General features: G+C 50.3%; 2 pseudogenes; both read left to right on the top strand.

Annotated features, from left to right (window-relative positions):
* The first annotated feature begins 303 nt into the window (after positions 1-303).
* Positions 304-1962, top strand: LOC102135482 (ETS domain-containing protein Elk-1 pseudogene; annotated as a pseudogene).
* A 9571-nt stretch (positions 1963-11533) lies between these two features.
* LOC123574715 (ATP synthase F(0) complex subunit C1, mitochondrial pseudogene) lies at positions 11534-13791 on the top strand (annotated as a pseudogene).
* Positions 13792-14168: the final 377 nt, after the last annotated feature.

Here is a 14168-nt window from a genome sequence, read left to right as displayed (position 1 = left end):
GACTTGCAAAGTCAAAGGCAGCTCTACTTCAGAAAAGTATCTTTGCGGAAAAAAAAAATTGCTCTTTTTCATTAATCAAAGACATAATGAAAGACAACATGAAGCACAAGAAATTCTCTTGATGAAACACAAAAACCTTAGTTTCCTAGGCCAATTACTTAAAAGGTAAAGAAAAACCTTCAGACCGCCACCGCCGCCTCAGAACCCAGGCCTGGGGGGCGGTGGGGCAGCGTATGGAGCCCCCGCCCCTCGGAGCTGCCAACATTGCCAGCGCCACCGCCACCCAACACACAGGTACCCCGGGATGGCGTGAGCGCTCCCCCAGCGATGGACCCATCTGTGACGCTGTGGCAGTTTCTGCTACATCTGCCGAGAGAGCAAGGCAATGGCCACATCTCCTGGACTTCACGGGATGGTGGTGAATTCAAGCTGGTGGATGCAGAGGAGGCGGCCCGGCTGTAGGGGCTACGCAAGAACAAGAGCACCATGAATTACGACAAGCTCGCCGGGCCCTGCCGTACTACCATCACAGGAACATCGTCCGCAAGGAGAGCGGCCAGAAGCTCGTCTACAAGTCAGTGTCCTACCTGAGGTCGCAGGGTGCTCCACCGAGGACTGCCCGCCCCAACCAGCCGTGTCTGTTACCTCCGCCATGGCAAATGTGGCCCCTGCTGCCGTACCTGCCGCCCCAGGGAACACTGTCTCAGGAAAGCCGGGCACACCCAAGGCTGCAGGAAGGGCAGGCCCTGGCGGTTTGGCGCGCAGCAGCCGGAACAAGTACCTGCGCTCGGGCCTCTCTTCCACCCGCACCATCCAGTCTCTGCAGCCACAGCCGCCCCCTCGGCCTCCGCCTGCTGTGCCGCTCCCCAGCGCCGCTCCCGCAGGAGCAGCAGCGCCCCCGGGGAGCAGGAGCCCCAGTCCCAGCCGCCTGCAGGCCCGCCTGGAGGCTGAGGAGGCCCGCTTGCCTCTGCAGGTCATCCTGACCCGGCCCGAGGCCCCAAACCTGAAATCGGAAGAGCTGAAAGTGGAGCTGGGTTTGAGAAGCGAGAATGGAGGGGCCCAAGGAAGAGTGGGAAATTGCGGGAGAGAGAGGGTTTGTGCCGGAAACCGCCAAGGCCGAGCCCAGAGTCCCTCCACGCGAGGGCGTGCCAGCCCGGAGGCCCGCGGTCGTTACGGACCCCGCAGGGCAGCCGGCGGCCACGCGGCTTCCAGCCCTGAGATCTCCCGGCCGCAGAAGGGCCAGAAGCCCCGGGACCTAGAGCTTCCACTCAGCCCGAGCCTGCTAGGCGGGCCGGGACCCGAACGGACCCCAGGATCGGAAACTGGCTCCGGCCTCCCGGCGCCGAGGCCGGCGCCGACCCCCGTCCCTGCTTACTACGCATACATGGACCCCGGTGCTGCTGACACCCAGCTCGCTGCCTCCCAGCTTTCACTTCTGGAGCACCCCGGGTGCCACTGCGCCCCGTAGCCCGGCCAAGCTCTCCTGCCAGCTTCCGTGCAGCGACAGCGCCCAGGTGCACATCCCTTCCATCAGCGTGGATGGCCTCTCGACCCGGTGGTGCTCTCCCCAGGGCCCCAGAAGCCATGACTACCACCACCACCACCACCATCCCTTCTGGGGTCACTCCATCCTTGCTCTCTCAAGGAGAAACAGTTCACCTGAAAGACTCATGCTCTGATTGTGGTGGGGTGGGGATCCTTGGGAAGAATTACTCCCAGGAGTAACTGACTCTCATTAACTCCTCCACAGAAAACACACAGCTTCCACAGCTTCTCTCTTTTCTGTCGGTCCCCCAGTGGCTGCCCTTACACGTCTCCAACTTCAGTGGTAGGGGCGGTTTGTTTATTTATTTTTTGAAGGCCACTGGGAGGCGACTGACTTAACCTTTTAGGATGGTTAGGACATCTCCCCCACCTCCCCACTTTTTTCCCCAAGACAAGACAATCAGGGTCTGGCCTAGACCTTTCTTTATTCCTCACCCTGCCCTTGGGGAGATGAGGGAGCCCTGTCTGCATTTTCGGATGTGAGTAGAATAGTTTATTTCGTTCTATTATTCCTGGCCATACTCAGGGGTCCAGGAAGAATTTGTACCATTTAATGGGTTGGGAGTCTTGGCCAAGGAAGAATCGCCCCCTTGGAATAGAAGTTTCCACCTCCCCAGCCTTTCTCTCAGACAGCTTATCCTTTTTCAACCAACTTTTTGGCCAGGGAGGAATGTCCCTTTGTTCTTCTTCCCCCTGAGAAGCCATTCCTTTGTCTGCCAAACTCCCTGGGGTCCTGCCTGTTTCCCCCCAGTGGAGGGGTGTTTTGGGGGTGGTCCCCGTCTGGGGGGCCCCTCCAGCCAGTACTCCACGTCTCCCTGTCTCTCCTCTGCTGCCATTTTGATAGTATAATCTATTTTTAAATGGGGATTTTCTTTTTTTTTTTTTTTTTTTTTTTTTTGAGACGGAGTCTCGCTCTGTCCCCGGGCTGGAGTGCAGTGGCCGGATCTCAGCTCACTGCAAGCTCCGCCTCCCGGGTTTACGCCATTCTCCTGCCTCAGCCTCCCCAGTAGCTGGGACTACAGGCGCCCGCCACGTCGCCCAGCTAGCTTTTTGTATTTTTTAGTAGAGACGGGCTTTCACCCTGTTAGCCAGGATGGTCTCGATCTCCTGACCTAGTGATCCGCCCGTCTCGGCCTCCCAAAGTGCTGGGATTACAGGCTTGAGCCACCGCGCCCGGCCTAAATGGGGATTTTCAATAGGGGAGAGGGAGTCATCTCTTCCTATATTTGGTGGGGTGGGTGGGAAGGAAGGGATGGGGGGGGTATCTTCCTGCCGCCTCTCCCCACAAGTGTTTATTTCTGATACCAAATGTGTATTTTCAGATCCCTCTCTCCCAGCTCCCCAGTTTCCTGCAGGTGAGTACAAAGGACCCTTTCAATGTCCCTGGAGTTGGGAGGGAGGAATGGGGGACAGAAAACCTGTCCTGTCTCTATTCTAGGTAGGAGAGGGTGGGTTCAAAAGACTGCTGGACTCACCTGTCAGCGCTGGCCCAGCCCAAGCCTCGGGACCTGGGGGTTGGTGATTTGGGGGACGGTGCTACACTCGTCTCCACTGTTTGTTTTACTTCCCCAAAATTTACCTTTTTTTTCCTAAAGAGTCCCAGAGAATGGGGAATTGTTCCTGTAAATATGTATTTTTCAAGATGAAAAAAAAAAGAAAGAAAAACCTTCCAGAATCAAGAGCAGACCAATATTCCAGAAAACTGTCACTTTAACAGAGAAGACCAAATTCTACTTTTGCATCAGTGAACTGTTAATACTAAAGCTAATTTTAATTAAACCTTATAAATAAATCCATCCAGGCTGGGCAAGGTGGCTCACACCCATAGTCCCAGCACTCCAGGAGGCCAAGGAGGGTGGATCACTTAAGCCCAGGAGTTTGAGACTAGCCTGGGCAGCATGGGGAAGCCCTGTCTCTACAAAACATACCAAAAAAAAAAAAACAAAAATTAGCCAGGCGTGGTGGCACATGCCCATAGTCCCAGCTACTTGGGAGGCTGAGGTGGGAGGATCGCTTAAGCCCAGCCTCCAGGCCTCAGTACTGAGTGTCACTGCACTCCTGCCTAGGCAACACAGTGGGACCCTGTCTCATAAATAAATAAATAAATCCAGTCAGGTGCAGTGGCTCACACCTGTAATCCCAGCACTGTGGGAGGCCAAGGCAGGTGGATCATGAGGTCAGGAGTTCAAGACCAGCCTGGCCAACATGGTGAAACCCCGTCTCTACTAAAAATACAAAAATTAGCTGGGCGTGGTGGTGGGTGCCTGTAATCCCAGCTACTCAGAAGGCTGAGGCAGAAGAATCATTTGAACCCAGGAGGCGGAGGTTGCAGTGAACTGAGATCATGCCACTGCACTCCAACTTAGGCAACAAGAGTGAAACTCCGTCTCATAAAAAAAGATAAATAAATCCAATCACAGCCAACTTTGACCACATAAGATCCCTTTTCCACAATCCTTTTACAACTTTTCTTTTTTTTTTTTTTTTTTTTTTTTTGAGACAGAGCCTTGCTTTCACCCAGACCAAAGTGCAGTGGTGCAATCTTGGCTCACTCCACCTCCCAGGTTAAAGCGATTCTTGTGCCTCAGCCTCCCGAGTAGCTGCAATTACAAGCATGCACCACCACCCCAGCTAGTTTTTGTATTTTTTGTAGAGATGGAGTTATGCCATGTTGGCCAGGCTGGTCTCTAGATCCTGGCCTCATGTGATCCACCTGCCTCAGCCTCCCAAAGTGCTGGGATTACAGGCATGAGCCACCATGCCTGGCCTCCTTTCACAATCCTTTTCTTTTAATGTATCAGCTGTTTTTGTTGTTGTTGTTGTTGTTGTTGTTCTTTGTTTGTTTTTTGAGACAGAGTTTTGCTCTTGTTGCCCAAGCTGGAGTGCAATGGTGTGATCTCAGCTCACTGCCACCTCTGCCTCCTGAGTTCAACCGATTCTCCTGCCTCAGTCTCCCAAGTAGCTGTGATTACAGGCATGCACCACCATGCCTGGTTAATTTTTGTTTGGTTTTTTTTTAGTAGAAATGAGATTTCACCATGTTACCCAGGCTGGTCTCAAACTCCTGACCTCAGGTGATCCACCTGCCTCAGCCTCCCAAAGTGCTGGGATTACAGGAGTGAGCCACCGCGCCCAGCCTCAGCTGTTTTTGTCTCTCTTATTCTGAAACAGCCAGTCATTATCTTTCAGTACATAATTTATTAATATTACTCCTTTTCCTTTAACAGAAAACACAACCTCATGTCTTATAACTTTTCTTACTAAAATTACTCCCTATATATTTTGCATACAAAGTTTCTTTATTATTCTCATTGTTTTAATTACATATATTTTCAGAATTTTAATCCTTAGAAATTGTGAATTGTCTGTCACCAGCATTCTGTAGATTAACATTTCATAATTTTTAAAAACATGTGCTTCCTCATAGTACAGCTTCTCATGTGATTAACGGACCCAAATATGTTTAGCTTTTCAATACCGCATAAAAACGAGATGCCGGGCCAGGCACAGTGGCTCATACCTATGATCCCAGCACTTTGGGAGGCCAAGGCAGGAGGCTCACTTGAGCCTACAAGTTTGAGACCAGCCTGGGCAACACAGCAAGATCCTGTCTCTACAAACAAATTAAAAGTTAGCTAGGTGTTGTGGCCCATGCCTGTAGGCTTAGCTACTGGGAGGCTAAGGCTAGAGACTCGTTTGAACCCAAGAGGTTGAGTTTGCAGTAAGCTATGATCACACTACTGCACCCAGCCTGGGTGACAAGTGAAACCTTGTCTCTAAAAAATAAAATTTAAAAATTGTTTCACAAAAGAATAGAAACAGAATGTATAACTTCTAAATCAGAAGAAGAAAGATTAAGTGAGGAAAATAACTCCTAAAGAAATAAGGAAATGATTTAAAACATACTGAGGAAAAGCAAGATAAATAGAAACACAAAATAAGGAGGTAGAAATAAATATGACTAATGAAAATAAAAAGATACGGACTACATTCTCCAGTTAAAAGATGGATGTTCTTAATCCAGCTATGTGGATTTTCAAGAGACACACACAAAACGAAATGACACAGCAGAGTTAGGAGGGAAAAGATAAGCCAGGCATACAGTAGTGTATGCATACATACACTTTGGTGAGTTTTGTGGCATTTTACTCTCAGGCAAAATTGATGTTTTGGGGAAAAGCATTACTAGAGATGTTTTAAAGGGCATGAAATACTGATTATTATAATAATATCTCCACATGAAGCACTTACAATGACCTGGGGGCAGTTCTCAACCCCTTAGTTAAATTAACCCCCATTTTATAGGTGAGGAAAGGCAAGCACAGAACAGTCAGGAAGTATTTTCTGAATTTTCATGGAAGCTATCTTTTCAATTATCTGCCTTATGATTTGTGCTTCCAAATTTTTATATTAAAACTTTTTCCCTGCTCCAACATCAATAAGTGATCCTCCTTTTTTTTTAGCATTAACTTTATAGTTAATTTATAGCAATTCGCAGATCTATAATCTGGCTCAAATCCACGCTCGTATGGAACAAGTGGTGGAGGCCCAGTTTTTATTTTTCTCTGTATAGTGAGTCCATTTTGCCAATACCATTTATAAATAATCTTGTCCCATTGATTTGTGGTATTTCCTTTTTATCTTATATTAAGAGTGTGTGTGTGGTAGCGGTAAACATTGTTCATATTCAGTGGTTCTCTACTTCCAGGAGCACAGAGTTACTCCTCCCTCACCCCTTGGCATTGTCATTCATTCTGGCCAATGATATTTGAGAAGTGATGTATGGAACTTCCAGGTCTAAGCATTCAATGGCCAGGATCCCTCTCCATTCCTAGCTTCCCTGCTATAACTGGGATGATAACCTTCTTAGTTCATAGTTTTCTATCCTTCTATTTTTCAACTTGTGTCTTCTTTTGTTTTAATTATAAAGTTGCTCTTGGAGGGCTCGTTTCTATGTTTGTTCATTTGTTTGTTTCGGAGACAGGGTCTTGCTATGTTGCCCAGGCTGGACTCAAATTCCTGGACTCAAGCAGTCCTCCACCCCAGCCTCCTGAGCCTGAATAGCAGGGGCTATAGGCAAGTGTCTGCCACTATGCTTAGTTTTGTCTCATCTTAATTTTTTTTTAATTTCAATACAAGAATCTCTATTTTTTAACTGATCAGTTTAAGCCATTAATATTTATTGTGATTAAACTGTATTACGATTTAGTTATATCATCAAAGCTATTTTTTATTTGTTTCTTCCATATTTCCTGTTTTCCATTGAATAGATTACATGTTTTTTTACTGGTTTAAAAAATTGTACTTATAATTTTTATAGTGATTGTTCTTAAGATTAACTTGTAATTACCTTACTCATTTACTGAATATATTAACTCATAAATATAATTCATATTCTCCCAACAAGATATATGCTTTAGCATAATCTTAGTTCCTTGATTAATTCCACATCCAGCATCATATTGATATTTTCTGGAATTTTGGTTATGGGTAATTGTGGACATATTATCAATTTTTCATTTTCAAGATATTAGCTGTTATCCACAGTATATTATATAGGTATATATCATGATATTAACAATAACCTTTACTCGCTCTTACTTCCTGTATCTCTTGCAACAACTTCTGGGATTTTCCCTTCCTTCATGAGAACTTTTTCCTACAGTATTTTCAATGTGGGTCTCTGTACAGCAAGTATTCTGAGGCCTCTTTTGCCTAAAAATGTTTTTATTATACCCTCACATTTGAATTTTAAAATTTGCTGGATATAAGATTATAGGTATAGGCTGGCCACGGTGGCTCATGCCTGTAACCTCAGCATTTTGGGAGAGTGGGGTGGGATGATTGCTTGAAGCTAGGAGTTCAAAACCAGACTGAGAAACACAGGGAAACCCCATCTCTACAAAAAATTAAAAGAGGAGCCAGGTGTGGTAGCACGTACCTGTGCTCCTAGGTACTCAGGAGGCTGAGGTGTGAGGATTGGCTTGAGCACAGGAGTTCAACGCTGTGGTGAGCTGTGATTGAGTCACTGCACTGCAGCCTGGGTGACAGTGTAAGAGCCTGTCTCAGAAAAAAAAAATGGCAGGTATAAAGTGGGGTTGTTTTTTTTTTTTTGATACCTTAAAAATAATGTGTAGTCTTCTTGCATTGTTGAATCATGTTGAAAGGTCTGAAGTCGCTGTGATTCTTACCCTTTATCCACGACCTGCTCTCTCATTAAAACTTTTTCCTTCTTTTCAAATTTTTTAAACTTTCCCCTTTTTTCTAATATTCTTAAATTTTAATATAATTGTGATTAGGTACGGGTTTTCCTCATATCACCTTTTGGAATTCTGTGGCGTCTTTCATCCCTAACGTTTGAAAATCCCTCTCATCTTTTTCTTCTGCTCTGTCCTCCCACCCACTTCTCTCCTCACAGTCCCTGTCCTTCTTCCTGTGCCCCGACTGCTTTGCCAGGATTCCTTCCCCTCGTTTGTCACTTTACAGATTGTTTTCCTCGGCTGCGTCTGTCCCACTGTATTTCAGTTACCACATTTTTCTCAATCATTATTTTGATACCTGAAATTCCTACTTAGTTCTTTGTGCTCCCTGTTATTGCTTTCTATTGCTAATATCTTTCCTTAATTCTTCAAGGATGTTACCGCATTTATCTCTAATTCTTTGCCCAGAGGTTCTGACACTCCTGCTGCACACAAGTCATGCTGTGGAGGGTGCTGTTTTTCTCTCAGGCGCTGTTCTCTCCAGGCTCTTGTTACTTTGGCCTGGGGGGTATGTCCCCCAGCGGGGCTCAGTTCCTCTGGCTTCTGGTGTGGCCTGGGGAAGTGCTGAAGGCCACAGCCTGGTCTGGGTGGGTCCTGGCAAGCTTTGGAGACAGGAAGAGGGAGCAGAGAGGCCTCATTACCCTGGCTCAGCGGTGAGCCTTCCTATTTCTTGCCCCACCACCAGGCTGCCCTCTAGCCGGGCTTCATGATGTCTTTCAGTCTCCATGATGGAGAAGGCTGGAGGGGGTGGTCTCCACAGTTGCAGCCCAGCCCTGGAGACGTGGACGGAGTAGGCAGGCAAGGGAATGGAAACGCGGCGGGTGTGCTCCAGTTGGGGTTTTCCATGGAAGGTCTATCTCCAAAGGAACTAGAGGTTAGAGTGGGATGAGTGGGATGCGGAAACCCCGAGGGTGAGTGCAGGAACCTGAGGCTGCCGCATCCAAGCTTTGCAGCCCAAGACCCAGCGAGGCGAGGGTCCGGCACAAAGGGAAGCTGTGTGGACCCAGCCGCCACTAGAGGGACAACAGTCTTGGGAAAGTTGTCAGAAGCAAAATACAATCAAAATGAGAAAAAAAAAAAAATCTGACAAACACAGCAGAAAGGAGAAGGGCAGAGAGGGTCGGGAAGGGAGAACCAAAGGTGCCCTGCAACCTGACAAAGCTCCCGGAGCCGCGTTGGCCCACAGGTTCCCCAACTCCTCCCCACAGGGTTGCCACCACCAGGAAGCACCCAAAGGATACCAGCGGCAGAGACCCGGCTGCCCCCACCAAGTTTCGCCAAGAAACGGTCAGTCTTGAGAGCAGAAGGCAGGGAGATGGTTCCTGAGGGTTCCCTCCGCCTCCCCGGGGCCTCCACCCCAGTCTGCAGCCCTCACCCCACATGGGGCCAAGACAGTATCCAGCCTGCCCAGGGCTCTGCAGCCCTAAGCGTTTGCCGCTAGAGTCAATATGTCGTCCTATGCATGCAGGTTCTCCAGGGTGAATTGTTTCATTTTTTTAGGACAGTGTCTTGCTCTTTCATCCAGACTGGAACGCAGTGGTGCGATCATAGCTCATTCCGGCCTCCACCTCCTGGGCTCAAGGGATCCTCCCACCTCAGCCTCCCAAGGACCTGGAACTACAGGTGCACACCACTATGCCCTGCTAATTTTTTAAATTTTTTGTGGTGACAGGGTGTTGCCATGCTGCCCAGGCTGATCTGGAACTAATTGGCTCAAGGGATCCTCCCTCCTCAGCCTCCCAAAGTGCTGGAATTATAGGCGTGAGCCACCACACTTGGCCCAGGGTTGATTTTTGTTTTGTTTTTGTTTTGTTTTTGAGACAGAGTCTCACTCTTGTCTCCCAGGCTGGAGTTCAGTGGCATAATCTCAGCTCACTGCAACTTCCACCTCCCAGGTTCAAGTGATTCTTCTGCCTCAGCCTCTCAAGTAGCTGGGACTATAGACATGTGCCACCACACCCAGCTAATTTTTGTATTTTTAGTAGAGATGGAGTTTCACCATGTTGGCCAGGCTGGTCTCGAACCCCTGACCGCAAGTGATCCACCTGCCTCGGCCTTCCAAAGTGCTGGGATTATAGGCGTCAGCCACCACCCCCGGCCCAGAGTTGATTTTTTATTAGCTTTCTTTGCCCTGGGCAGGACCAAAGGCCCTCATATTCTGTTTCTCAAAGGGGGCTGTATGTGCATAAATATACAGATATCATTTTACATAGATTCTTTCTATATTATGTATCATCATAAAACTTTAATGGAAAAAAGTATTATCAAATCACCTAAAAGTGCCGGGCATGGTGGCTCACGCCTGTAATCCCAGCACTTTAGGAGGCCGAGGCGGGTGGATCACCTGAGGTCAGGAGTTCGAGACCATCCTGGCTAACACAGTGAAACCCCGTCTCTACAAAAAATACAAAAAATTAGCAGGGCGTGGTGGCACACACCTGTATTCCCAGCTACTCAGAAGGCTGGGGCAAGGAGAATCGCTTGAACCCGGGAGGCGGAGCTTGCAGAGAGCTGAGATGCCATCACTGCACTCCAGCCTGGCGAGACAGCAAGACTCCGTCTCAAAAATAGTAATAATAAATAAATAAATATAAAATAAATCACCTAAAAGCTGGGGAACAAGAAGGACACCTTAACTTACATGAAAATTGATCATCTGGGCCAGTTCTGAAGCTTGTCACAATTCAGATTTGTCAGAAACTGGATCCAGTGAGCACCATCGCCTGCCCCAGACCCAATCAGCCAAGCATGGGGAGAGCAAATAATTTCGAAGTTTAAAGTGTGCCTGTGAAGAACTGCTTTGTGTTGGATAAATAAGTTTAAATTCTTTGAAATCTGGGTTTTTTATTTCTTTCTTTGGGTTTTTTGTGGGTTTTTTTGAGACAGGGTCTTGCTCTGTTGCCCAGGCTGGAGTGCAGTGGCACCATCTCTGCTTGCTGCAGCCTTGACCTCCTGGGCTTAGGTGATCCTCCTGCCTCAGCCTCCCGAGTAGCTGGGACCACAGGCACGCAGCACCATGCCTGGCTAATTTTTTTTAATTTTTTGTAGAGACAAAGTCTCACTACATTGCCCAGGCTGTTCTCAAACTCCTGGGCTCAAGCAATCCTCCTCCAGCCTCAGCCTCCCCCAGTGCTAGGATTGCAGGGGTGAGCCACGGCACCCAGCCCTTGGAAATCTTTTGTAATGCCCAGTGATGTTTGTAATGTGTTGATAGCAGAGACCAAGTCAAGGTCCCTCATTCCCGAACACAGGTGGGACAGAGTCCCAGCCTTCTTGCGGCAGATGTCACCGTGAGGCTGGGCCCTGGACAACAGTGTGAGTGAGATAAGCTGGGGAGCTTCCACCGGGCCAGGCTGTCGGGGCCTTTGCCTGAGTGTGACCCAGGGCAAGCCAGGGTCAGTCTACGATGAGCGTGAAGGTTCAGTGTGGGCCTGCGCTCAGGGCCTGGGACTATGAGAGATGTGTCAGGCAGGGGGACGCGGTTCTGCTGCAAAAACAGAGGCCCCAAGAGCTCAGTGGCTTCAGCAGCAAAGGGTGGTCTCCTGCTTGGGTTTTGGTGGGGACGTGGGGTCCGCTCCAGGAGTCACTCAGGGCCCATGCCGAGGCACCCACCTTCCTTAGCCCACCCCTGGAACCGCAGCCTCTCCGGGCACTGCAACAGGGGAGATGCCACTGGGCCATGGTCAGCCAGGAGGTGACACAAAGGTGGCACAGGAGGTGATGCGGGAGGTGACATGGAGGTGACATGCGAGATGATGCAGGTGATATGGGAGGTGACACAGAGCTGATGCAGGAGGTGACATGGAGGTGACACACAGATGACACGGGAGGTGACGTGGGAGGTGACACGAACCCACTGGCCAGGCCCTCGCTGCTGGGGGCAGGCAGAGGCAAGGGAGCAGATGAGTGTTCAGCGAGCAGAATCGGGCTCGGGTTCTCGTCAGGAACATCAGCCCAGCCTGGGACTGGGGCAGGTTTAACCTTTGGCCCGGGCAGGGTCCTGTGGGGTCAGGGTCGGGGTCGGGGCCCCACTGGTGGGTTCCGGTCTCACAGCCGGGTCCCGGCACCTCCCTCCTCACAGAGACCGAGCGCCGGGCTCGGGAGCCCCCTTGTGGCCGTCTGGCGACACTGCAGGCTCCGCTGGCGCCAAGGTCCGGAGACTCCCGCCTGCCCCAGCCAGATGGGGTTCTCAGGCAGGTGAGCTTTGTGGGCAGCCCTACCTGCCAGGAATATGTTTGCCCCCCACCTACAAGCCAGCCTTGGCCACGGTCCAGTCCCTCCATAACATCACTTGGTGAGGCCTACCCTAACCCAAGGCCTGCCTGAGTGGGGTCTGTCTGTGTGGCCCTGCACCAACCTCCCTGCATCACACTCCACTCCACGCACCTGTGTGATACCTGTCTCCATCCAGGCGTGGAGCCTCTCTTCCTAGGAGGCGTTCCAGAGACGCCCCGGGGGGCGGGGGTCACTCAGGTGCACCCCACGGGTGCAGGTTTCAGATGGGAGACCAGCACGCACCTGCTGTGTGGCTCCTGCGGTGAGCACTGCCTCCTGGTGTTGTGGACTTGGCATCCGGTGCACAGGCCCACCCCGCCTCACCATCCCCTCCAGGACCACCATCCGTTTGTGTGCAACTTCCCACAGCAGCCTTGAAAGTGTTCACGGAGGGAACGCAACGCGGACCAGCTCTCGGGGAAATCACTCCCTGGGCGGATACTCATGAGGGCGAGAGAAAGGTTTCCTCAAGGCTCATGCACTTTGCTACACATGTTTCCAATGAGCTCCACGTTCAGCTTATTTCATAAGCAATGAGTAAAAGTGAGTCGGTCACCTTAGGTCACCTTGAGCCGGGCAAGCGCTATGGGCCAGCAGGGGCTGCACGGCAGTGGGAGTGCAGACTGAGAAAATGCAGACCCCCGGGGCATTACTCATCTCTCCAGCTCTGGTCCACTGTTGTACCAGGGGTCTGATCAGGCCTGTGTCTTTCTCCTTCTTGAACAGGCCAGAGAATTCATTTAAACAGCTTTCCCACAGCCGCTCCCCACGCCAGGTGGCCCGATGGGAGTTCCGGACCAGAGCTGTCTCGAGGGACATTCACACAGCCTCAGAGATTGATGTTGGAGCAGCCCTAGTGGGTGTGGCTGGCTTAGGGGCTGGCATTGGAACAGTGTTTGGAAGCTTGATCGTTGGCTATGCCAGGAACCTGTCTCTCAAGCCGAGCTCGTCTCTGATGCCATTCTGGGCTTCGCTCTGTCTGAGGCCATGGGACTCTTCTGTTTGATGATCGTCTTCCTCATCCTCTTCGCCATGTGAGGCTCCGCGGGGGTCACCTGCCTGTCCCTGCTGCCTGTCCCTACTCCATGCCATTCCTGGTGCTGGGGTGTGCTAAGTTTTACCATTAAACACACGTTTATCTCAAAGAAAAAAAAAATTCTCCCCCACATAAATGTTACTGCGAAGACCTGAACCATGGGCCGGTGCTCATCCACATCAAATTTCGCCAGTTGATGGCTTCCGTCATCGTGAGTTTTCCTTCTCGGCCATTATGACCATCCAGGGTGACTGTTTTGTAAAATGTTTCAGCATTACACTTTGTCCAGAGGATTTGCCAGTGGCAGGTGTGAGTGAGGAGGTGGCCCCTGGGGCTCTCACACTGCTGGGCAGGATGCAGTTTCGGGCGATGCTTGGGAAGAAAACACTGAAAAATCCAGTAAAGTTACCAAGGTGCAGCCACACAGGATGGCTCCTCTTCTTCACAGTACAAGAACCCCCCTGGGCATGTGGCACCCAAAGGCAGGTCCCTCTTCCTGGCTCCCTGGCAGCTCAGGGCACTGGCATGTCTAAGTGCTGGGCAGCAGCGTGTAGGCAGGTGCCTTGTGTCAGCTCCTGAGACCCATCCCAAAGAGACCCCAGAAGCATCCCCTGTCATCCTCCACCCTGGCTGTGCTGCAGCTGAGACCTGATGGCACCGCCTGACCTGTGAGAGCAAGAATTACACCCAGGACCCAGGGGCCAGGAGTGGGAGGGACCTGTGTCCTGGCAGCCTGGACCACCCGCCCAGACTCGCCCGGGAGGGAAATGAATGTGTATGTTGACAAGCACCACCATCATCCTAGCCTGGGGTAGGGTTTGAGTGTCCCCTCCAACATTCATGTGGAAATTTAATTGCCACTGTGGCAATATTAAGAGGTGGGGGGCTGGGTGCGGTGGCTCACACCTGTAATCCCAGCACTTCGGGAGGCCAAGACAGGCAGATCCCTTGAGGTCGGGAGCTCGAGACCAGCCTGGTTAACATGGCAGAACCCCGTCTCTACTAAAAATACAAAAAATTAGCCGGGTGGTGGCAGGCGCCTGTAATCCCAG

This window comes from Macaca fascicularis, chromosome 7 (genome assembly GCF_037993035.2).
Source record: "Macaca fascicularis isolate 582-1 chromosome 7, T2T-MFA8v1.1".
In the NCBI taxonomy this organism is placed as follows: domain Eukaryota; kingdom Metazoa; phylum Chordata; class Mammalia; order Primates; family Cercopithecidae; genus Macaca; species Macaca fascicularis.
Note: the sequence above shows the minus strand (reverse complement) of the source record. Positions and strands in the feature narration are given on the sequence as shown.